Source organism: Pinus tabuliformis, chromosome 1_1 (genome assembly GCF_031772625.1).
Source record: "Pinus tabuliformis cultivar Carrire ecotype Pingquan chromosome 1_1, CPIR1, whole genome shotgun sequence".
Lineage (NCBI taxonomy): Eukaryota > Viridiplantae > Streptophyta > Pinopsida > Pinales > Pinaceae > Pinus > Pinus tabuliformis.
The window spans coordinates 109646707-109674239 of NC_142297.1; positions in this window are offsets into that span (position 1 = coordinate 109646707).

The following is a 27533-nucleotide window of genomic DNA, read 5'->3' on the forward strand; positions in this document are numbered from 1 at the left end:
GAATGTGATAAGGCATCAATGCTTCTTAGTGATTCTCATATAAGTATGAGACCCATATGCTTAGATCTATTATTATGACTTGTAGAATGCATATTTGTGACATGTTTGAGGAAGTGTTTGTCATGGTTAGTAGGGGTCCAATCAATTCCTTGTTCAATTATTTGCATTTGTGTCATTTTCTCTATGTTACCTTTCATTTCTAGAAGTTTCATGGAGTTTTAGGCAGTGGCCTGAGTCTTGGCCTTGAGAAAGTGGCACAACATCTAGGGACACTAGCACAAACTACCGAGAAAATTCCCCAGTCGCAAGCATGCCCTTGTTGTGGGAGCGATTGGAGGGTCCCATCACATGCATTCCCATGTCATGGGAGCAATTGAGGCTCTAGGTTAGTAAAATGCTAGGGTGTCGCACGGGTTGATCACCTGGAAGGGTTGGATGGATCTTGAGGGTTCTGTAGTATGTGTAGAAGGTTAGATTAGTTGTGTTGTGTCGGTTCCACTTCCTTAACTGTACATGGTGAGTTGAATCAGATCATATTAGCCTCTTGTCATATTTTTAGCCCAACGGACCGGTTAACTTGGGTAAATATTGGATGAGGGTGTCGCATGCAACAACCTCATGTCAGATAAGTGCATAACATGGAATGTATAACCAACTCCTCCAATCAGTCACTTTTCCTTCTTTAGCTAGCAAGTAAACATGATTCCATCAAAATCATTGAGTCATAGGAAACATATGAGATGTTTCCCCTAAACATGTTCTATCTCCATACATCACATCACAAAACATTATACTAGAACTTGATCACAATAGCCTTAGAAAATATAACATTAGTAGCATAAATTCATCATTATAAGATCATCGTCAAAGAGATAAGCATCATCATCACATCCTAATTTCATGCATAAAAAAACTCCTCAACTGCAAGATCTATTCATGCACACTTCTTTTACTATGGTTGCACCTCCTATGGTCTACCATGAAAAATCATGATGTGCCATAACTCCCCCTGAGGCCATGTGAGCCTCAGTTTCGTCTTGCGAGTTCCCATTTCTCCTTCCTCCAAAATTTCAGTGGTTGTGCTCTTGCATGTAAATCTCTTTTTTTCCTCTTATCTGGCCTTCTTTGCATGTTCTTCGTTCTTTACCTGGGAGGCCTCAAGAATCTCGAAAACTTATAGTCTTTGGCCATATAACAAAGATTTTCACACACATAACACCTAATGTGCCCAAGAAATGGAGGAAAGGGATCGTATCTGATGATCCTCATTCTACTTATATTTGCATGCAACCTACATTCAATAACCTTGTGGCCAAAATCATTGCATGAGTAGAAATAATTGTAAAAATGAGCATTATACATTATCTTGGTTGAATTTCGTGGAGGCATTCTGTTGGAATTATGATATAGATTTGGCACTATGACACAGGTGTTGTCCTTGATGGATACTCACTCAGATAACAGATCTCAGTTCAGACTGACAGAATGAAGAAAGAGAGGTATACGCAGGTTCCCCATTGATCAAGCCACGTGTACATGCGGGTTCGCAGACCAAAAGGAGAGTATAACGTACACACGCACTTTCACGGAAGGAAAGGCATGTACATGTTGAAAACTTAGTTTTGGTCCATGGTATTTGGTCCATGGTATTTTGATCCATGGTATTTGGTCCAAGGTATCTTGTCCGAAGTGTTGACCCCAGGTATTTGGTCCAAGGTATTGGTTCTAAGTGGTTTTGGTCCATGGTATTGAGTAAGGCCTAAGACTATAAAAGGAGGAGAAGATCATTAGGCAATGTCACTCATGTATTAAATATATGATGAAGAGCAAGATCCAGAATATAGGTTATTGGGTTATGGTGCATAGTTGGATCTGAATCAAGGATGAACCTTAGTGCTTTATGAAGGATAAGATCTAATGATGGGTCAAGATCTTAAGGCTTGAAGTGAAGTATCTTTGTGTGGCTTTGATCTTTTATCTGAATAACTGGCGCATGTTGTAATCTATAAATATGATGATCTGGGTATAACTGATGTCTGGAATTGTTGTAAAGTTTAAATCATCATTTACAGATCTGTATGCAGGTTCACTTTAGAAAAGGCGTGTATACACGCTAATTCTACATATCAAAATAGCGTATACATCTTAAATTTGATTTGCAGATCTGTACAAACGTTCGCCTTGAGAAAAGTGCATATGCATGCAGGTTCGACACTTTGAAGTAGCGTATACCTCATAAAATATGCTTTAGCTACTTCTATTTGTTGTTGCAGTGTTTCGGGTTCTAGCTTGGGTTCTGGTTACTGTATTCTGGTTACAACATTCTGAAAAGTGATTGATTGATTCAGTTGAGGTTGGTGCAAAGGATATTGGTTGATGCAGATATATTTGATGTTTGAATGATGTTATTTATGGATCCAATCTGATAATTTATGAAATGTGGTCCATGTAAGAAAAGAGAAGGTTGTAGCCTTCTATAGGCTGGCACCTATGTACTAGTAAACATATCAGCTAGTACAAGAGCTAGGGCGTTGTAGCTCCCTTCCAGGAGAAGCTGGGGAACGATAGAAGGTTGTAGCCTTTTGCAGGTCGAAGCCTGTGTACTGGTATAAGACTGCACCAGTACAAAATTGTAAAAAGAAGTTTCTTATTAAAAAGAAGATAGAGACGATTGCAGCAGGTGGTTTTCACCCACATTGGGTTTCCACCTTATATCTTGTGTTCATGTGTGTGATTGTCTGTTCTATTTTTACTACACTTGGTTACTATTTATATGGTTCTGATGCACTAATTAAAGATCAACATATGATGAATTAACTGAATCATAAGTTTGCAGGATATACGCTAGTTGCCTTAAATACAGTTGTGTATACACGCAAGTTCCATTAACTGAAGTAGCGTATATGAATCTGATTATGGAAATGAAATATTATTGACTTGCTAATACTGATTCACCCCCCCCCCCCCCCTCTCAATATTATTTCCAACAATTGGTATCAAAGTAGGTCCTTCTGAAGAAGCTTGATCACTTAAAGGAAGATCTATAATCATGAGTAACTACGAAAGAGAGGGATCCATTAGACCACCAATCTTTGATGGGAGAAACTTCATTTATTGGAAGGTAAGAACCACATCCTATCTTCAATCTCTTGGAACAGGTGTCTGGTAAATTGTGGAAGGAGGATATACATTTCCATAAGCAATTCCTATAGATACGGCAGGTAAAAAGCAATATGAAACCAATGCCAAGGCTGTCAATACACTATTGGGGAGTCTGTCACAGGAATTTGTCAAAGTTATGCAGCTCAAAACCTCTAAAGAAATATGGGACAAGATCGTTCTAAGCTATGAAGGGAACAATCAGGTAAAACGTGCAAAACTGCAAACTCTCAGAATTCAATATGAAACTCTCAAAATGCACAATGATGAAAGTATAGCTAGTTACTTCTTACGTATAGATGAGATTGTTAATTGCATGAAGAACTTGGGTGAAGAGATAAAAGAATTTACTTTAGTTGAAAAGGTTTTAAGATCCTTGTCTACTAAGTTTGAATCAAAAGTATTTGCCATAGAATAAAAGTAGGATCTTCAGACTATTACTATGACAGAGCTGCGCGGAATCTTAACTGCTTTCGAAATGAGAAAAGGAGGTCCTTCAAATATGAGAGAAGCCAAATTCAAAAGCTTCAAGAAGAGAAGAACTCAATGAATCAGGATATATTTTAGGAGAGGAAGAAGCAAACTTTGTCAAGAACTTTCAACGAGATTCCAGAAGATTCAGAGGTAAACTACCTTTCAAATGTTTTTCTTGTGGAAGAGTCGGTCATTATGCTGCCAAATGTCCACATAAAGATAAGCTTGATAAAGGTAAGGAATCAACAAAATGGAATAGAGAACAAAGTGTAAGTAAGAAGAGCTACTATAAGCATGAAGATAGCGATGGTTTATTAAATAGTGATGAAGATGAAAATAGTAATGACTGTAGACTTCTGATGGCTTTTAAAGATGATGATTTCTTGGATGCTTTAGATGAAGATGACCTTTATGAAGAAATTTCTAAACTAAAAATCTGTTTAGAAGAAAAGAATGTGATTATAGATACTCTAACATTCCAACTTGCTGAAAGAGAAAAGCACAATGAAAAACTAGAATGTGAAATTGTGGGTCTAAGAAAGGATATTGAGAAAACAAAAGCTCTCAATCTTAGATTTGCTAAAGGATCAGAAACCTTAAATGAAATTATCAAAGTGCAGCATTCTCCTTTGATAAAGACAGGTCTTGGATATACTGAAGAAGCATCCCAAGCACAGAAGACATCAATCTCTACTAAAAGCTATCTTGATGCAGCAAAGAGCAGTGAACAGTTTGACAATCGACAACAAAGGCATAAAGCAGATCACCAGGTAAATCAGGCTCAATTTACTTCAAGGATGAACAGAAGCTACAACCAACCTTAGGTAAATCATACTCAATATGTTTCAAGAATGAATATCAATAGCAACTACAATCACCAGGTCAGTAGATTCGATAATCGCAGGAACTTCTTTAATGGCCAATGTTTTTCATGTCATAACTTTGGACACAAAGCTGCTCAATGTGTTGCTTACAAGACCATCATGACTAGAGAAGCACGAAATAAAAGGAATGTGATGGGGATCATGAAATGGACCTACAATAACTTTTCTCTTCTTGAAAATGAAATAGAATGCTCTATCTGTAACAAATTCAGTCATGAAGAATCTAAATGCAGGAGTAAATTTCGGAAAACATCTCAGAAGGAGCAAACTTCATTAAATCCCAAAATATGGAGAAAGAAAGAACCGCAAACAGAAATATGTGGTATAGCCTTGTATGTAGAAGGACAAGAAAATCAATGGTACATCGACAGTGGATGCTCGAAACACATGACAAGTGATAAAGAAAAACTTTAGACATATAATGCCTTAGAAAAGGAAAAGGTCTCATTTGGAAATGACACTCCTACTGTCAGAAAAGGTAAAGGTTTTGTTCTCTTAAAAGAAAAAGTTAAAGCTGGGAATGTTATGTATGTTGATGGTCTAAAGCATAACTTGTTGAGTGTCAGTCAAATGTGTGATCAAGGAAATGAAGTAGTATTTCGATCAAATGGATGTGTTGTTCGTGAGCTTGATACAGGAGAAACCATGATCAAAGGTATAAGAACTCCAAACAACTTATACATACTCAACAGAGGACAACAACAGTGCTATCTAAGCAAAAATGATGAACATTGGCTATGGCACAGAAGATTTGGCATCTAAGCTTCTCTCAAATAAGAAAAGCATGCAGATTCCAAGCTATTCATGATCTTCCTGATAGCAGCATCCCAAAAAATACAATATGCAAATCATGTCAATTTGGTAAGCAAACCAGAGCGCATTTCCCTGAAAAGGAAGGATCAGCTAGTAAGCCACTTTAACTTGTTCATACTGATTTATGTGGAACATCAAGGAAAAAGTCACCTCGTGGAGAGGAATACCTTATATTGTTCATTGATGATTTTTCTAGAATGTGTTGGATAGGGCTTCTAAAGCATAAAGATGAAGCATTTGAAAAATTCAAATCCTTCAAAGCCCTAGTTGAAAATGAATCAAATTGCAAAATCAAATGCCTCAGATCTAATCAAGAAGGGGAATTTACCTCGGATGAATTCTTTGACTTTTGTGAAGAACATGGAATAAAAACACAATTATTCATTACAAAGACTCCTCAGCAAAATGGATTGGTAGAAAGGATGAATAGAATTGTTCAACAAATGGCTCGTGCTATGCTAGTTGAGTTTGGAATGCCTGCAACCTTCTGGGGTGAAGCTACATTCGCTGCCGTCATTATTCTCAACCAAGCAAATGTTCGGGTAAACAACACTCAAACTCCACATGAACTTTGGTATGGTAAGACTCCTACTATAAAATACTTCAAAGTTTTTGGAAGCAAATGTTACATCAAAAGGACTGATGAAAAACTTGGCAAGTTTGAACCCAGAGCAGATGAAGGCATTCTCCTTGGTTACTCTTCCCGAAGTAAAGGATATAAGTGTTATAATAAAAGACTTGGGAAAATTATTGAAAGTATTGATGTTGTGGTTGATGAAGTAGGCAAAAATCCAAAGCAGGTAAAAACCAAAGATTGTGGAGAAGATGAGGATTATCCTTCCACATCAAATCATACTAATTCTGAAGAAGAACCCAATGAAGCACCAGAAGAACAAATAACGGCAGAAGAAAAGACTCCATCTAGGTATGTTCAAAAAAATCATCCAGAGACTCAAATTTTGGGACAGAAAGAGGCAGGTGTGTAGACAAGAAGAACTATTACAGAAGCTTCAAGCTATCTAGCATTGCTTTCCTCCATAAAACCTCAAAATGTAAATGAAGCATGCAAAGATGAATGTTGGGTCAAGGCCATGAATGAAGAAATTGAGAAAATTGAAAAGAATAATACTTGGGAATTAGTTCCTAGACCTCATGATAAGAATATCATAGGAACCAAATGGATATTCAAAAACAAGTTAAATGAAAATGGAGAAGTTATTAGAAACAAGGCCAGACTTGTTTGTAAAGGGTATGCTCAACAAGAAGGTATAGATTTTGAAGAAACTTTTGCACCTGTTGCTAGACTTGAATCCATAAGAATGTTCCCTGCTCTTTCTAGTTTTTAGAAATTCAAAGAAATGGATGTAAAATCTACCTTTCTTAATGAAGACTTCGAAGAAGAAGTATATATTGAGCAACCAGATGGATTCATCCTTGGAAATGATGCAAAACTTGTATGCAGACTCAGAAAGGCTCTCTATGGTCTAAAACAACCTCCAAGGGCTTGGTATTATCATCTTGACAAATACCTCCATCAACAAGGTTTTTCAAAAGGATCAGCTGATAGCAATCTATATACAAAGATTGACAATAATAAATTGCTAATACTTGTTGTGTATGTTGATGATATCATTTTTGGTAGCAATGAAGAAGCCATGAGTCAGAATTTTGCTTCGGTAATGCATCAAGAATTTGAAATGTCCCTGCTTGGTGAGCTTACATATTTTCTTGGTCTACAAGTTCAACAAAATAAAGATGCTAATTTTTGTCACAAACCAAGTATCTCAAGCAGATCTTGAAAAAATACGGCATGGAAGATTCTAAACCAGTATGTACCCTTATGGTAACAGGATGCAGTCTCAGCTCAAATGATGAATCAGCAGTAGTACATCAACCAACCTACAGATCCATGATTGGTAGTCTGCTTTATCTAACAGATACCCAACCAGACATCATGCATGCAGTGGGAATAGTTGGAAGATTCCAAGAAAATCCATAGGAATCACACCTTCAGGTAGTCAAAAGGATTTTCAAATATCTTTAAGGAACATAGAATTTTGGTTTATGGTATCCTAGAGATACAGATCTTACACTTCATGCATATAAAGATGCAAATTGGGTAGGAAGCGTTGATGACAGAAAAAACACTAGTGGTGGTGCATTCTATATGGGTTCCATATTAGTGTCTTGGTTCAGCAAGAAACAAAGTTCAATTGCATTATCTACAGCTGAAGCAGAATATGTGGTTGTTGCATCTTGTTGTACACAACTCCTTTGGATGATGCAAACATTGCAAGACATTCAGATCACATGTACTCCACCCATCTCTATTCTATGTGAAAATACAAGTGCCATCAATATTTCAAAGAATCCAATCATGCATTCCAAGACCAAGCACATACCCATCAAATATCATTTTCTATGTGAACAAGTGCTTGAACAAAAGGTCAAATTGGAGTATGTTCCCTCCAAAGAACAGGTTACTGATATATTCACCAAACCACTACCCAGAGAGACATTTGAATATCTCAGACAGAAGCCGGGAGTAGTTGATGCATCATCTTGCCATTAAAACTTATCTGTTTCATAGAAAAGTGGTTATACGCGAGTTTCATGAAGCATATCCACGTACATATGCCGGTTTCTATGGATATAGCCGCATATATGTTGGTTTGAAGAAAAGAAGTGGGCCAGACTCAAGATGAAAGGAGTCTGATATGGATCTGACAATGATCATCTGGCACAGGTTCAGGGGGAGCATATACTTCTAGTAATGCATTGTTGGCGTTATCTTAGAAGACCTCGGTACAAATTCACAGTTGTTTTTTGTTCAGGTGGGGCAAGTTTAGGAGGAGATCATAGTTGCTGGGCTGGATGGTGATTGACAGATGCTGCTGATTATAGTGGCTGATGACTATCATGGTCTTATTTTAGATATTTGTTCTCTATGTCATGTATATCTTTTTAATGTCAAGGTCATGAAATGACCTATTTTGTTTCCCCACTCTGCATTGGATGGATGATGTAATGTTCTTATTTTGACATGTATAAACAATTGGTATATCCCCACTTGGTTGGGTGGATGAGTCAACCTTGGTATATCCCCACTTGGTTGGGAGATGGATGTATGTATGAGTCATTGGTGATAGGAAGGTCATTTATGATGTATGTATAGAGTCATGTTCTTCTTTTAGAACATCTTTTTGCAGACCTTGCTTATATTCAGGGGGAGCATGGACTCGAGCATGGAGCTCAATCAACACACTTCAGCATATCAGAGAATTCAGCATGTACTCAGGGGGAGCATAACCCTTTTCCCTTGATGACAAAGGGGGAGAGTGACTTGGGGTTGCCATCAAGTCCAAAGGGGGAGATTGTTGGCATTATGACACATAATTGACACTATGACATAGGTGTTGTCCTTGATGGAAACTCACTCAAATAAAAAATCTCAGTTCAGACTCACATAATTAAGAAAGAGAGGTATACGTAGGTTCCCCGTTGATCAAGATGCATGTACATCTTGGTTCGTAGACCAAAAGGAGTGTATAACGTACACACACACTTTCACAGAAGGAAAGGCGCGTACATGTTGAAAACTTAGTTTTGGTCCGTGGTATTTGGTCCATGGTATTTTGATCCATGGTATTTGGTCTGAGGTATCTTGTCCGAAGTGTTGACCCCAAGTATTTGGTCCAAGGTATTGGTTCTAAGTGGTTTTAGTCCATGGTATTGAGTAAGGCCTAAGACTATAAAAGGAGGAGAAGATCATTAGGCAATGTCACTGATGTATTGAATATTTGATGAAGAGCAAGATCCAGAATACATGTTATCGGGTTATGGTGCATAGCTGGACCTGAATCAAGGATGAACCTTAGTGCTTGATGAAGGATAAGATCTAATGATGGGTCAAGATCTTAAGGCTTGAAGTGAAGTATATTTATGTGGCTTTGATCTTTTATCTAAATAACTAGCACATGTTGTAATCTATAAATATGATGATCTGGGTATAACTGATGTCTAGAATTGTTGTAAAGTTTAAATCATCATTTACAGATCTGTACACAAGTTCACTTTAGAAAAGGCGCGTATACACACTGGTTCTGCATATCAAAACAACGTATACATCTTAAATTTGATTTACAGATCTGTACACAGGTTCGCCTTGAGAAAAGTGTGTATGCACGCAGGTTCGACACTTTGAAGTAGCGTATACCTCATAAAATATGCTTTAGCTACTTCTGTTTGCTGTTGCAATGTTCTGGGTTATGGCTTGGGTTCTGGTTACTGTATTCTGGTTACAACATTCTGAAAAGTGATTGATTGATTCAGTTGAGGTTGGTGCAAAGGAGATTGGTTGATGAAAATATATTTGATGTTTGAATGATGTTATTTATGGATCCAATTTGATATTTATGAAATGTGGTCCATGTAAGAAAAGAGAAGGTTGTAGCCTTCTGTAGGCTGGCACCTACATACTAGTAAACATATCAGCTAGTACAAGAGCTAGGGGGTTGTAGCTCCCTTCCAGGAGAAGTTGGAGAATGAGAGAAGGTTGTAGCCTTCTTCAAGTAGATGCCTACATACTGGTATAAGACTGCACTAGTACAAAATTGTAAAAAGAAGTTTCTTATTAAAAAGAAGATAGAGACGATTGCAGCAGGTAGTTTTCACCCACATTGGGTTTCCACCTTATATCTTGTGTTCATGTGTGTGATTTTCTGTTCTGTTTTTACTGCACTTGGTTACTGTTTATATGGTTCTGATGCACTGGTTAAAGATCAAAATATGATGAATTAACTGAATCATAAGTTTGCAGGATATACGCTAGTTGCCTTAAATACAGTTGCGTATACACGCAAGTTCCATTAACTAAAGTAGTGTATATGAATTTGATTATGGAAATAAAATATTATTGACTTGCTAATACTGATTCACCCCCCCCCCCCCTCTCAGCATTATTTCCAACACATTCCCCTTTGATTCTTTACTTGATGAGGTCTTCTATCCAACTTCTCCTTTTGTTGCATGCTTATGCAGTTTCTTTCCATGTGCCTGATCTTCTAGAAGTTAAAGCATCTCACATCTCTCAAAGGTGATTATGATCTTCTTGGTGTTTTCCTTAGCATAACCTTTGGATTATCTTCCTTTTTCTCCTTCTTTTATTGTTGGTGATCATGTTGATGGCATTATTTCATACAACCTTCACTACTACTATCATCAGTCATACTTGTAGTTGCAATTAAGTTGGTTTCCCCTTTGTGCATGTTGTGATCTAATGTAAATTTTTGGTTGTTCTTCATCTGAGTTATTTCCTTGTCTAGATTTCCTCTTAATGAAAGCACTTTAGTTTCTAACTTTTGACATTGATCCTCCTTTTCTCTATACTACTTTCTCGTACGCTCTTCAATTCACCTGCCTTCTTCCAGTTGGGTTTTTAATGTAATGATTTCCTCATTAAGAGTGCATTCCTTTTCATAAAAAAATCAGATATGCCTTTTTAAATCCCTATTTTCTACTAATAGTTATTATATTTCTTCCAACAACTGAATTAAGTTGGGTTTTATCTACAAGTGATTGCTCCTTTTCTTCATCATTTCTCAATATCACTAGTCAATATAGTGCATGCAACTTATCCCATATCTCTCTTGCAGTCTTGAGAATTGAAATTTTCTCAGCATCCTAATCAAAAATATTATCATACATTATACATATGGCTTGTGCATCCAATAGTTGATCTTGATTTGAAGGAGTTTTATCATCATAGCCATTTGTCGCCATTCTCCAAACTTGAGTTCCTTGAGCAGAAATTTCTAATTTCACCTTCTCTCTTCGTGCCCAAAAATTTGAGGTATTGAGTTATGGAGCATCTTAATAGCCCATGATTCGCCCACATCCACCTTCTAGCAATTAAGCTACAACAAAGGTACCGAATCTGATACCAATTGTTGGAAAATATATTACTATTGAGGGGGGGGGGTTGAATTAATAGTAATGGCCTTTATATAAATTTTATATTTTTTCTGTCAAAAATAAAATAGCCACACTCATGAATAACATTTGTTGTTGTAAACATGAAAGATATATAAAATCAACATATAATACCCATGAAAATCATCAACACAATCATGCACACATGAAAAGCACAAGTATTTCTAGTGGAGAACCTTTCAGGAGAAAACCACCTTGTTTTTTTTGTGTTGCTCAAATATTCTATTAATCTATTGAATATTTATGCATGGATTGGCTTTCAACCCCTGAGATAACTCTTTTTTTCACTAACCTAGAGCCTCAATCACTCCCTTGCCAAGGCCTCCAACCAACTATAGCCCTCCAGTTACTCCCATAGGCCTAGTTCCCAATGAATGTGAACTTTTTCAATCAGTTCTATGCTAGCGACCCCAAATTCTCAACCACTTTTTTAGGTCTAAGACTTAGGGCCCTGCCCATAACTCAATGAAACTTCCATAAATGATTAATAACATAGAAACAAGGGTTCCAAACCAAAAATTTAACAAGGACTTAACCTAACCCTTCCCAACCAGGACTGACATTCCGTCAAACACATGATGAACATGCAACCTACAGGTTGTGAATGCATATCTAAACTTAGGGATCTGAAAACTTATCTGAGGTTTAACAAGAAGAATTAATACCTTCTCACAATAGTTGTCATAACACCTATATGATTCATTAAATAAAATGTGATAATAGCCATACTTAAATTTGTCATATAACCATGCTTATAACCAACATATAACCAGATAGATAAAAATGATAGAACCACCATTAAAGCCACATAATAACAAGTGCATTTTCTTATCAAAGAAAAGAAAAACTTATCTCTTATTAACTATATGCAAATCCAACCAAGTCAAGGGCTTCCACATATGACCCAACCATAGATTGGGACGAACCAAATATTTCTTTCAACCAATAACATTCGTGTCGTATTCCAAGCATGAATGTGGGATCTCATGGAATAACCCATTCCATAAACAACCAAGGGAATCTAGAGGTTAAAACACCTCCCCCATCACAATACCTTCATCTCACCTAAACTAGCTTTGAGATCACAAAACCAAATTAAGCTTGGATGCCTTATAATTTCTTCACCATCCACTGAGGAATTTTCTTGTCTCCACCCACCTGTTGAAGGCTTCCCAGAGAATACCATCTCCACCCCCAACCCTTAGGATTTTCTTGAAACCACCTCATCTGAATCCAAAATCTTTTGGAAATCCAAAGATTAAATGAGAAAGAATCCCATCAAACCATGGCTATTTGAAAATGGAAAGGTAAGGCTAAAACCATTGTCAAAACCCGACAAAATATAGGCCAATGATAACAAATGAACCAAATACACACATGCATATGCCATGCATGCCAAAACCAACTAGCAAATCGTACATGCAACATGTTACCTGCAAGTATTCCCATTGAAGCTACTTGATCCAACCTTTCCTTACTTGATCTCCACTTTCCTTTGCTTTCCTTGACCTTCCTTTTGTTGCTTGCCTTCCTTATCCTCTTGGTTCTCTTCTCCTCTCTGAAACCAATTCTGAAATTGAACTGAAAAAAGCCTATAAATTGATGCTCTGATGTCTTTTTATTATTGATGTCTCTAATTTCTTAATCTTTCCTTAATTTTCCTCCAATCTCCTCCTCACATGCAACCTATGACCTTTCACCTCCCTTTTCTCCTATTTTCATGTATTTTCATAAATAAAATGCCAATTAGTGTCTCTTTTCCTTTTCAAAGCCTTTGCCAATCTCTCCTTAGCCATAATACATAATAAGTGATGTCCCTTTCCCTTACACTTATTTTTCCTTTATTAACTTTATTACATTAACTTTTAACCCGGGGTTGTTATAGACCCCTTCCCCTTAGGGGAACACTGTCCTCGGTGTTCTATGAAACCTACAACCAAGAAAACCACTGAAAAGAAAAAGATACTACCCATGGAGATTTATCACTTAGCTCGTTGCAATATTTACTATGAGCAACCTACTCAAAATCAAAACCATCATGACAATCATGACAACATGAAAACCATACTACTTATTGGAGCTTTATGACACAACTCATGGTGGTATTTACATCCATGTACATATATACATGTACCAAAACTACTTTACCTCAACCAGAAAATAATGCAGGATACATAGCCCGCATCTGATCAACCAACACCCATGTATCTTCAATAAGCCCAAATTGCTCCCACTACACTTTAACTTGCTCTATTTCTCTATTCCAAAGCATGAGTTTTTTCCGCTACAGTATGCACTTTGGTTCCAGCTGGAATCCTCCTTTTGGATCCACCTACAACACCGACCAATCAATAACATGATCAACATCCTTTACATATCTCTTAAGCAAATGAAACATGGAAAACATCATGGACTTTCACTGTCAGAGGTAGTGCAAGTCTGTACACCACTGATCCAATCCTCTCAAGGATCTCAAAAGGCCCACAATACTATGGTGCCAACTTGGCACATGATCCAATCCTCAAGGAGCTCTTCTTGGGCTTGATGCGCAAATACACATGCTCCCCAACCTGAAACTCCTTAAATTCCCTGTGTTGTTCTACATAACTATTTTTCTTGTCTTGTGTTGCCTTTAGATTATTTTTTATAACCTACATCTCCTACTCCATTTCTTCCAACATATTTGGTCCAATAATTACCATGTTCTCTGATGGGAGTATTACAACTTCACCCATAGAGTGCCTCAAACACACTCATCCACAGTGACTCTTGATAACCTTGTTGTAATAAAACTCAACCAATGGAAGGTACTCCTCCCATATCCTCTGCTCGTGCATGACATACATCCTTAGCATACCCTCTAGATTCCTGTTGACCCTCTTCGTCTATCTATCTTTCTACAGATGGTAAGCTGTACTGAAGGCCAACTCTAACCCCAAACCTGCAAACAACTCCTTCCAAAAAATGGAAGTGAACTTAGAATCCTTGTATGATACAATCTTCTTTGGAACACCATGCAATCTCATGATCTCCCTTATGAGTACATGTGCCACCTCAATAGTTGAATAAGTATTCTTCACTTGAATGAAGTGAGTTACCTTTCTCAACCTGTCAACAACAACCATGATAGAATCATGTTTCCTCAATGTCCTCGGAATACTTGTAATAAAAATCCATAGAAATTACCTCCCATTTCCATTATGGAATCAGAATAGGATGAAGCAACCCACTTGGACGCTTACACTCTACTTTCACCTGCTGAAAATCCAAACATCTAGCCATAAAATCTACCACTTCCTTCTTCAAATTTGGCCAATAGTATTACTTCGTCACTATTGTCAACGTATTCTGATATCATGGGTAACCTGAATATGGCTTAACATGAAAATCTCTCAATATAAGCTTCTTGAGCCCGCTGTCATCTGGCACATAAAGCTTGTCTCTAAATCTCACCAAACCATCTGTCATGAGATGATAGTCCACATCCTGATCACCTGTACCATGTTGTTGTAACATATGCCTAAGATCCTTGTACCTGCCATCTTGTTGTCCTCCCTATAAGATCGGATCCTATAAATTTGTCCCATAAGAGCTCATAGTTGTAACATGATTCATCTGCACTCTCCTACTAAGAGCATATGCAACCATGTTCTCCTTACCATTAATGTATTTGATCTCAAAGTCAAACTTACTGATCGTGGACAATCTAAATTAACTGGAATTTAGATTTGGTTAGTTAAACAGATATGTCAACCCACTGCGATCTCTCATCAATACAAACCTCCTACCAAGAAGATAATGCATCCACATCTTCAAGGCATGAATAATAGTTTCCAACTCAAGATCATGTGTAACTTAATTCTGATCATGCTCATTTAGTTTCCTTTATTCGTAGCACACCACCTGTCCCTCCTACGTCAAGACCCTACCAAGTCCTCTCTTGCAGGCATCTGTACATACCACGAACTCTTTTTCCAAATCTACAATCTTAAGAACTAGAGTGCTTGTCAACAACTACTTCAACTGCTCAAAGTTGGCTGAACATTCCTCTGTCCATTAAATTTCTTACCTTTCCTTTGCAATGATGTAATAGGATGTCCAATGCATGAGAAGTTCCCGATGAACCTCCTATAATAACCTACTAACCCCATGAATGATCTGACTTCATCCACATTCTTAGGATTTTTCCACTCCATGATAGCCCTTATCTTTTCTGGATCTACTGCTATGCCTTCCTTGGAAACAACATGTCCCAAGTAATGTACCTCAATACGAAAGAAGTTACACTTGTTAAGCGTGGCATACAATTGATGCTCTCTTAGCAATCTCAATATTGCTACTAAATGCTCGGCATATTCCTCCTCATTCTTAGAATATATCAATATATCTTCAATGAATACAATAACAAACTTGTCCAGAAAAGGATGCAGCACACTATTTATAAAGCACATAAAAGTAGTTGGGGCATTAGTCAAACCCAAAGGAGCCACAACAAACTCATAATTCCCATACCCGGTGTTAGCTACCTATATCAATAGGTTTCATATTTCATGATTGGAAAAGAAAGGTCCAAATATGCTCTGCTTTGGTGATGCAAAGATCCCATATTTCCAAGAGAAGACAATGTGTGTATATAGCTTGATGTTGTCCCAATTTTGATGGATGGTCCAACAGCCTAATCTGGATCATGCCATGTTTCAATTTTCTGTTGTAGAATAGAGAAAGAAGTCTGTCCAAACTGTTTAATCTTGGCAGGCAAAGTAGCTAGGTAGAGAAATAAGGTTCCCAACTTCTTAATCTGGGACCTTGGAAGCAATAAGGATAGCCTTAGATAGAGGATCAAAAGCGAAAAAGCCAAAGAAAAGAAAAGGCAAATAAGGGTCTGCAAGTCTAAGTGCACCCTCCATGAAGAAACAAAAAATGCTAGGCAAATAGATGGGTAGGCAGTTGGGGTTGCAGAAGTGTCATTCCTTTCTAGTTGAGTGTTTGATAAACTGTTTACAAAGGAATAATAGTGGATTGAGAAGGTCCTCTTCTCCATTATGATGCAGCAAAGCAAAGGAGCATGTCTAACTTCCCAGTTTCCCCTTTCACTCTCACTACTAAAAATCCCCTCATCAGTTGAGATTCATGGAAGAATTTGAGGTTTCATGGTGGTTCTTATTCCTTTATAAGCCACATTTCTTGTCTAAAATTCTTTTTATTTTGATCTACTCCCTAAGCTAAGTTATCTTCAAATAAACTTAGTGATTTCAACCCTCATCCACTTCTTCCATCCATATTAACCCTTAACTTCTATTATCTAAAGTCCCTTATGTTTCCCTTCCCCCTACTATTATAACACCAAGGTGTATAAATCCCCCAACATTGTATAAATATCCTCCCCTTAGCACTATAGCTAAATAAGTTAGTTGAGGGAGACATTAGTCCATCAGGGACTATGGTCAACCCTGTCATGGGATTGCTCTGACCTCTGGTTGGAGTAATAACCACCCCCTAAGCCATCCCCTCACCTCTGCCCAAGTAATTCCACAAAAACCCCTTCCCTCTGCTTAAAATCCACTTATTAACCCTTTTTTCCCCGCATATTAACCCCTACCCCCAAAAAACCCACAAATAACCCTAAACCTAAGGTTCTCCGCCCAGATTATTAAATCGAATATTTTAATATGCTGGCGGGACCCCCCCCAACCTGCACGATCCGTCGGAAGGCCCGCCAGCCGTCGATCGTCTGCCACCCACGATCCAACGGTGGGCGGGTATTTTTAGATCTGGAGCTGCCAACCTTTAACGTCCGGGGAAAGGCGGTATTGGGCGCCATACCCGGGACGCGTGGCAGGAGGCGGGGTTGTTCGGAGCCCCCCTCCCCGATACCGCCTTTCCCCAAAGGTGGTGCGGGGAAACCGCTTACCACCATCCCGTTACCACCTCCCCCTTACGTCATGCATACGTCATCATGACGTAGCACCCTCCCCCACCCCCGTGCCGTGTGGCCCTCCACGTAGTCCTGCCACCTTATCCACCCGCCACTGTGTCCTACCACCCTGGCCTACACCTCAGCAGCCACGTCACCCCCGTACCCGGGCCCGCCATGACGTCATGCTGACGTCATCGGCGGAAAGGCGCCAATTACCTATTTTTTCCGAATTGGTCGTTAAAGTCACGGTTAGAGCTATTTTTATGTCATTTTCGCGGAAAAGAAGACATAGCCGTTGCAGCTGGTTCACTGCCAAAGAGCCTCCGGACCTCCAAATTCAAATTTGCAACCGTACCAACTCATCAATTCAGCCTTCACGGTTCGGCCTGCAGGTTTTCTAGGCGTTTCTATCCAGGTATTCACCGTAATTCCCCATTTTCGCCCATGCATACCATTTATCTGTGAATTCACCATTAAAACACCTGTCAAAATTCTGCAATTAAGCATAGTCTGCTACCTAAAAGTTCGCCAAGCTAACCTGCTTACCCCCAGAACTATAAATTCAACACTGAAACAGTCAGTTCACGGGCCAAAGCTGTGAATTCATACTCGAGGTGCCCGACATTGTTCCCTTTTGCCGGGTGTAGACCAGCAGCAGTTTTTTACCAAAGTAAACCTCACATACCCTCTGCAATTTACCCCTAGCAATTCACAACCCCTGTGAATTTACCAAAAACTGCAGAAGCAAGCCTGTTTTTCCACTGTAAAAAACATTTCAGACTTTGTCTACAGTTGGCCTATCATTTAAGCTCTTAAGAGCTTTACAAACCATTGCACTCATCTTATTCAAAATCAAATCATACAATTGCTGCCCCTGCACCCACAGCTCTCAGTGTTGCTCCATTAAATCCACCCAATAAAGACTTGCAGTCCTTGCCTCTTGCTGACAAGGACTACCTTATTGAAGACTGTGTGGTAGACAGGGACTTTCTGCAGACCTTCAGGCAGTTGAGAGAGGACTACCTGAATAGTCATGACACATATGGGATATGGGAGTCAAACCAGCCATACTATTGTCTCCCATCTGTAAATGTCTTTCCAGAAATCATTCGCCTATGTGCTAAAAACTATGATGTGCAGCACAGAGCTGTTAGCACTCCATCTGGGAGGATCCTCTTCTACATTAATCCTGAATCCATCAACAAAATGCTACATTTTGATCAGACAGAGCTGCTAATCCCATTCTCCATGAACTATCTGCTGGACACTGGTGCCAAGATGACCAGTGAGGAGATTCAAAAGGTCACCAGGACATTCATGAGACCTGAGTGCCAGCCTGCAGGGTCACCTCCTTATTTGGATGTCTACTTCACTGAAGTAGGCAGATTGCTCCTGGACATGATTGCTTATGTGCTGGGATACAGAACCAGCGAACATGTGGATGAGACAATGCTAGTATTACTAGCTGTTTACAGCCCAGACCAACCCCCTGCCCGCAAATATAACTTTGCCAAGTTTATAGCTAATAAAATCCATGATCAGTTGGGTGCAGTGGATAGACAGGGGGTCTTTAAGTACTCGGCCTATATCTATCACCTCTTTATGTACTATCAGTCTGAGGCTTTTCCATGCTATATCAAAAAGCTGGATTATAGAGGGGAAAGAAGATCTGTGATCTTCTGGACCTCTGTCTATCACAAAGTCACAAGCTCACCCTATTCCTATTGTGAGTTTGTTGACCAATTTGTGTATCCAGTCTCTTGCCTATTGATGAGGTCCCCTCCTCCCAGAATATCAACTGAAATGCAGAAGGCTCTGCAGCTTTCCAAAAAATGTAAAATAGGTGATTGGTACCTATATGAGGATCATACAGTCATCAGAGTCTATGGCTGTGAGCTCTGTCCATACAGGCTCCCAAAATATGTGCCTATGAGGATGTTTGCCTTGGAGTATTACAGGCAACTGATTCAATCCAAACTCACCCACTTCCAAAGCGCCAAAAAGAAGGCCCACCTCAAGTTCAAACACCAGTTGGGCCCCTTCATCATGAACCAGAAAGAAGGGTGGGAAGATGCTGACCTCATCCTCAAGGACAAATATAAACTATCATATAGTTTTCGGTGGGTCCCTTATGACCCTGAGGGCTTCATTACTGCCAGAAGAAACAAATACAGGCTTCTAGGTTATAGACATTGCCAATACCCACACATTGAAAGATATGCCAACCAGCAAGAATGGCAACAGGGTACTCTAGTTGAAAAGCTAACTGAAGAAGAGATAATGCTAAAGAATATGAAGGAGCTTGAAAAAACCATTGACCTAGACTCTGTGCAACAGGTACCTTTCAAGCGGCCTTATTCAACAGGAGAAGGGACCTCGGCCTCAAGGACTGCACCAGTTACACAAGCACCTTCCACAACAGCACTAGCTGCAAACAAAGGCAAAGAGATAATGGGTGCAGAGGAGGAAACAGTGAAAGAAAAGCCTGCCCCTGCAAATGAGCAGCATCAAGAGCCCCAACAAGGGCAGCAAATAGAACAACAGCAAGAGCAGACTGCCCCTCAACAAACGGAGCTACCAGCAGCTCCAGTAATACAAACTCCACCTCCACAGACTGAGCCATTGACTGCTCCAAGTTTGCAGACCCCAGCACATGAAGAAAGGGGTATGAAAAGAGATAGAGAAGAGTCCACTCCAATTAGTGGATCCTCCCAACAACCAGGAGCCAAAAGGCAAAGGCTAGACTCCCCAGAGGTAGAGGACATCACTGAAGAATTCCTTGACAGCTCAAGGAAAAACAGGGAGGGCAGCCAGCACACAGGGACAAGCTCCTTTCAGCAAGAGCAAGGATTGCAACTTGGTTTGGAGGTGTCTTCCTCCTCCCAGCAGAGCAAGAAGCCCAAGAGCACTAAGGCTTCTTTCAAACAAATAAAAGCTCAGAATGATCTGCTGAGGGCTGAGGTCTACAAGCAATTTATAGATGCAACACCAGCCCAGCAAGAAAGGCTAATGTCTGTGTATGACATTAAAGAGGAAAAAATAATCCTCAGTCACTTTAAGCCTACAATACCGCAGCCTAAGTCAGCTGCAGATTTTGTGAAGACAAGGGTGGAGGTCATGGCCAAAGACATCCATCCCATGGACCAAATAGAACTCCACAAGCAAGCTGGAGAAATGGTTTATGCAACCTTGGTGGAGAGGGCAACCATGGCCCATGAGCTGAAAGAATCCCTAAAAAACACCAATACACAGTTGGATTTCGAGAGAATGTCCTCCTTGGCCAAAGACAATAGAATAAAGTCTCTTGAGGACATCATCATTGATCTTGGACATGATCCTAGTGATCCAAAGGGTGTGAAGGCCCTTATGAAGAAGAAATATGATGACTTGAATGCATTAAAGAAGAGGTTGAAGCTGCAGCCCACAGAGCACCCTCAAACCGCAGAGCTTCAAAAGCAAAAACAGGTTGATGACCAATTAGACCTCATAATCCAGCAAGACCAGAGGATCAGGGATTTGGAGAAAGAGCTGGAAGGAGCATTACAAGATAAACAGGGAGAATCCACTTCCCAAGCTCCTCCAACTACTTCAACAACAGCAACAACTTCAGGGCTAGCAGTGGCCCCCACAACAGAAACAGCAGGAACAACAGCAGCTCCAGATGCCAGTGCAAGTATAGAAGAACTGACTAAGGCCATCAAGGAAATGGAGCTCCAGGCCAATGAAATAAAGAAGGCCAAGGAAAAATTGGCAGAACTGGATGCCAAATATGACAAGTCAAAAGTAACTGTAGCGGAGCAGGGCAGAGAAATAAAGGCCCTAAAAGACAAGATCAAGGCCTTAGAGAAGGAACTGAATCTAGAGACTTCCATGGCCGACATAAAGAGGATTATATGGGCCAAAATTGGCAATTCCATCAATCAACAATGGAGTTCAATCAAAACAATACATGAACAGATGGATTTAATGGGCCAAGCACAAGCAGAAATCCATAAGGCCAAGACAACACTGGGAGACAAGCCAGAACAGGCCAACAGGATGATAGACTTCCTGAACAGGCAAGAAAAGGAGGAACTGGCAGCCATAGGCATTGCCAACAGAACCGAGGCTGTCCTCACTGCTAAGAAGGTACTAACTCTCAGGAACTATGTACAAACTGTGGAGAGGAAGTGCTACGAGATACAAGCTGAGGTGGAGGAATATAAAGTGAAGATGGCAATGCTGCAATCAAAGGGACTGCCCAGCCTCCTAAGTGGTGCAGGAAGACTGATCTCTCGAGATCAATTTGCCAACAGAATGGCAACCACTATTGAAAATCAGATTATTGCATCTGGCAGTACATCTGAGCAAACAGGGCCCCCCACAGGAAAGAGCTTTTATGAAAAACTTGAAGGCCTGTTCTTCATTGAAAATGAGGTAAATCATCTGTTTGAAACTCCTCCTAACTTTTATAGGTATACAGAGGCCGATGAGACCTTGATAAAAATTCGGAGGCATCAAATGCCTAAGGAGGATTGGTGGCAAGCAATGCTTCAGATTTTGCCACGGTAGCCTCTGTTGTTCGGCCACTGCCAGCTCCAGGTCGCTACAAGACGAATAGCATGACAAAGTCAGAAATAAAGGCAGCTGAAAGGGTGACTCAGCATAAGGACGATGACAGCTAGCCTAAAGGATAAGCAAATGCGCATATTTGGACAGCTTAGCCTCAGCCGACTTCGACACCCACCAAGTCATCAATTTCTGACTATTTTTGACAGCTAAAAGCAATAAAAAGTTACTGCAGCTTTTACTTTCTCAGCTACCAAGCTCCAGGAGTTGGCATAACATTTATGAGCCATTAACTCCTTTTCTTGATATTTTTACATGTAAATTTTGTATAAATACTCCCCTTAGTAACGCATAAGGGGTTGGTGATTTTTGACTCCAAGGAGAATCTATTGTATACTTTCAGTTTTATCTAATACAGAGGGCTGGACCAGCTCAGTGATTTCCTGAAGTATTTGATGTATGGATGATGCTAGATGTGCTGATGCAGAATTCCTGTGCTGTCTGATGAAATAACAAGTTTTCCTCAATCTCTGTTCCTTGTCTTCTTGTGTTTATCAAACCATACTTATGTTGTACTAAGCTAGCAGTGAAGAAAAAGAATAGTACAGGATTTGTTTTACTACACCCTGTGCTCAATTTTTACTGCTGTGAATGTTAGTTTTCAGAATTAACGATATACATGAATCCTTAACTGCTCATGTGTCTATTAATTCTATATGTGTTAATGTTAACTAGAAATTCTTCATTGCTTCTAGATTGATGTTCCTACCGTTTTTTCTTTAGCAGTTTTCTGTGAGATTCTTAATTGCCTTGCATAAACTGGATACACCCACTTAATAACTATTTTGAACATTTTTTCTCAGACACAAATCTGGCTCTGCAGCATCACTAAGGTATCACACAATATCATACAAACTAAAGGACCACTGACCCCATGCCCAATGGACAAAGACATGCTAGTAAGTACCTATATATATTAACTGGAATCATCACCAAACACATTTTAAAAACAAAACCTTGAACATCATAGCTAGCCTAAAATACTATCAAAACAGAGCTAAACTTTAAAGAGAGAGCCCTCTCTGATTACAGCTTGGCTAGAGGCTACAATCCAAAGACTGGTTAGTAGTTACCCCGGCCGTATTCCCTTGGGAGTCATAGGGAAGAACCTGGGTGTTAACATAAATGGCTACTCCACTGGGGAACTGAGCATATTGTTTTTCAACTGTTGTCTGCCAAGACAGTGGTTTTAAAAGCTTGAGCAGTCCCTTAAAACAGTCCTAAAAAATATCTTAAAAATACCAAAAAGAAGTTCAGAAGCTGGCTCCTAAAAGGGAAACCAGGCACACTAGGTCAAACCCTGACCCAAATCCACCAGCAGTTTTTGAAAATCCAAATACAATTCCCAAAATAATTAGGAAACAGCAAAGGCAGGAAAATCCTAGTGATTTGAGTCCTGAGACAGCTCACCCTGAACCAGTTCCAACTCCTATCAAGGTTCTGTTTCGGTCAACTCCTGTCTCCCCCAGTTCACCATCAACATCTCAAAGCCCTCCTTTCACATCTTCACCCACTGCACAAATCCCCTTGACCAACACTCTAGGTGCTGCTACACCTGTTACCCCAGTGGTACACATCGTTCCTTTTATCCCAGTTGCTCCTGTGAATCCCCCAAACCTTGTGAATATGGCTAACAGATATGCACCCTTGCAGTTACCAGCTAATGCTGCAGCTCTACCCCAAGACTACCAAACTAAAATCTCATATTTTGACTCCACTGGCCCTTTTACAGCTATTCAGCATGCCAAAAGGATGCAAGACCATTTTGAGACCTATGAAATAGATGATGATAGTGTGAGAATGAGGATGTTTGTTCAAAGTCTGACTGGGGATGTAAGAACTTGGTTCAGATCCCTGAATGCAAATTCCATCACAACTCCTGATGAGCTGTATCAAGCCTTTACTAACAGATGGGAGAAAAAGAAAGATCCTCTGCACATACTTGGCGAATATGACACTATCAAAAGAGGTCCCCAAGAGACTGTTTTGGAGTATTGTGCAAGATTCAACAATGTATATAACGCAATCCCACAAAATTTAAGACCTCCCCCTGATTTGGCCTTACACAAATTTCCTGATGGTTTTGATCCTGATATGGCCTACCAGTTGAAGGAGAGAGCTCCTGAAACCCTTGCAGATGCCCAAAAGGTTGTTGTCACAGTGGAAGCGAACCTGATTGCCAAAAGAAACAGAGCAAGGTTGGAAAAGAGAACCACCTTCAAAGAAGAACCCTCAGCATTTGATCAAAAACTGGATGCAATACTCACTGGTATGAAGAGATTGGGAGATAGAGTGGAATCAGTTGAGAGAAAGTCATCATGGGAAGCACCACAAAACAACCCTCCTAGGAATCCAAATTTTAGGAGGACTCAAAATCCAAACGTTGGCAAGGCCAATCCTGACCCAGACATAAGACCCCCTTTCCAAGAGAATTATGTTGAGACTTCCACAGTAAGTGAACCCAATGAAGATCCCCACATTAATCTAATGGGTTTGGATGGTGAAAGTCAAGTCTTTTTAACACAAGAAGATCATGAGAATGATGAAATCAAGCTGTTCCAAACCAAATCAGGTGAGTCATTTGACTTTAAGCAGGGCTATGACACAGCTGTTTATGAAGTCCATAAACAATACAAGCTAAGGAGTAGAACTGTAAATGTAACTCAGCCTGAAAAGACAAAGGACAGCCAGCAGCCCAAAAGAGCCATTGTCACAAAACCAAGTAACAAAACTGGTCCAAATACAGATGAAGTAACCGTTGAGGAAATAGCTTAAACCTTTTCCTCAAAATAGCAGCCAGTAGATCCCTCACCCTTGAAGCCCAACCTAGGTAACACCTCTCAAGAGATGAGCAAGAAGGGCAAGCCTCAAGATCAAAATAAGAATCAAGAAGAAGAGTTAGTGAACAAGGAAAGAACTGTCATCCACAGCCAAAAGACCCAATCTGAAAAACCCTTTGACATAGAAACTGAAATTAGTAAATTGAAGGTAGCTATTCCTCTTTCAGAACTAGCCAAGCATGACATTTATAAACAACAAATCAAGAAGTCCCTTCAACTTACTAACAACAAAGATGATGTCAATGTGCTGGATGATACCCCAGAATTGATGTTCGGTCCAGTTGATGGAAAAATAGTGGTCACAGGGATATTACCTTTTTATGTCAGTTTACATGTTCATGATAAGATATTACACAATGCAATGTTTGACTCAGGTGCCTCTCACAACCTCATGCCAAAAGAAGTCATGGAAAGACTTAATCTAGATATTACAAGGCCATATAAGGACCTATTCTCCTTTGACTCCAGCCAAGTCAAGTGCTTAGGTCTAATAAAATACCTGTGTGTGTCCCTTGTTTAGTACCCAAATAAGACAATTCTAATGGATGTTGTAGTTGCTGATATCCCACCCAAGTATGGGATGTTGTTATCAAGGTCATGGGGGGCTAAACTCCAAGGTTCTTTGCAGCTGGACATGTCATATGCCACTATCTCTGTCTTTGGGCAACCAAAAAGACTATACAGAGAAACACTTATGAAATACATGGTCAGTAGTGAAGAAAAACCTCAAAATTTTCCCATATATGTTGTTCATTCTGATATAGACTCATATATCCTTTTCAATGATAATACAGGTCTTACAAACAACAATGTTGAAACCAATACACTCATACAAGAGGAGGACACTGATGAAAAAACTACTACCCAAGAAATAATGGTTAAACCATCACTAAGCAAAGCTGCTGTTCTAGAAATCAAGAAAATTCAATCAAGTGGTCAGACTGTCCTAGAAGACAAACCAGGTAAAAAACCAGAACTTCAACTTATGGTCCCGGATCACAAAGGGGTTATTAAACCTCCCCTAGAAAGAGAGAACCTATGGTTTCTTGAATTTGATGGGTCAGTCAACAAATTAGGGGCAGGAGCTAGAGTTTGGATACATAATAAACAAAACAGTCATGCAGAGGGCCGAGCCTACAGACTAAATTTCAGATGCACCAATAACATGGCAGAATATGAAGCTCTTTTACTAGGCCTCAAACTAGTAAAGTCCCTACAAGCCATAAAAGTGTCAATCCTAGGAGACTCAGACCTAGTTATCCAACAAGTAAAGGGAAATTTCGTTACTAATGGCAAAAGACTGAGATCTTATAGATCTGCTGCTGCTGAACTATTACAGTCCTTCACTGAATTTCAAATTACCAAAATTCCTAGAACCCATAACCTGCATGCCCATAGCTTGGCCACATTTGCAAGTACCTGCAAGCTACCTTTTGAGCCCCACCACTGCTTTTCAGCCGAGATAAAACACAGACCATCTGTCCCAAACAACGTCAAGGATTGGCAAGTGTTTGATGATGATACTCAAATAAACAATTTCTTGACTTTACAGCAAGAATTTTCAGGACTAAACATTGACACTGAAAGAGCAAGTCAATCACAAATACAGTTTGAACAGACTAACCACCCAATATCACCCAAAACAGCAAACCAAATACTAAATCCTACAATTTTCAACAAAGATAACATACAAGAAATTCAACAAATTAGTTATGAGGAGACAGCTGAAGATGAGGCTGAAGTGATACAATTGAAGGACAATTTTCTTCCAACAGGCTTAGCTCCTTTAGAAGACATTTTCGACTCCAATGATGTTCCCAACAAACCAAAAATTCAGCCCCTCAACACTGCCATAGAAGAATGTAACATTGGGACTGCTGAACAACCCAAAATAATAAAATTGTCTGCTTCCTTACCTCCTGACCAAAAGCCTAAATACATTGACCTCTTTAAAGAGTTCCAGGATGTCTTTGCATGGAGTTATGAGGATTTAAAATCCTATGACACCTCTGTAATTCAACACACTATCCCTCTCAAGCCAGATAAAAAACCCTTCAAACAAAAATTGAGGAGAAACAATCCTATGCTTCTCCCAGCGATGGAACAAGAGGTACAAAAAATGTTCAAGGCAGGCATCATAGCACCAATCAGATTCTCTGATTGGATTTCAAACTTAGTCCCTACAAGAAAGAAAACCGGGGAAATAAGGCTATGTGTTGACCTTAGGAACTTGAATCAAGTATCCCTCAAAGATAACTATCCCTTACCTAAGATGGATCACATCCTCTAAAGAGTGGTAGGTGCCTCAAGGATCTCATTACTTGATGGATTCTCAGGTTTTAATCAAATCTTAGTACACCCTGATGATCAAGACAAAACTGCATTTACAACACCATGGGGAACTTTCAAATATGTAAAAATGCCTTTTGGATTGAAGAATGCAAGGGAAACATTTCAAAGAGCAATGGATATTGCTTTTGCCAAGGAGATTCATGACTTTTTAGTCATTTACTTAGATGACCTCACACCTTTCTCAAAATCATATCAAGAACATTTGAAACATCTAAGGCAGATCTTCTTAACATGCAGGAAATATGGAATTTCCTTGAATCCCAAGAAATCCCTGTTTGGTTTGGAAGAAGGTAAGCTGTTAGGACACATCATTTCAAAGGATGGCATAAGAATTGACCCAGATAGAATACAAGCTATCTTACAGATGCCTCACCCAAGAAATATCAAGGAATTACAAGCCTTTTTGGGTAAAATCAACTTCCTGAGGAGATTTATCCCAAATCTGGCTGAATTGAGCAGGTTACTGAATAACATGTTAAAAAAAGGATTCAAAGG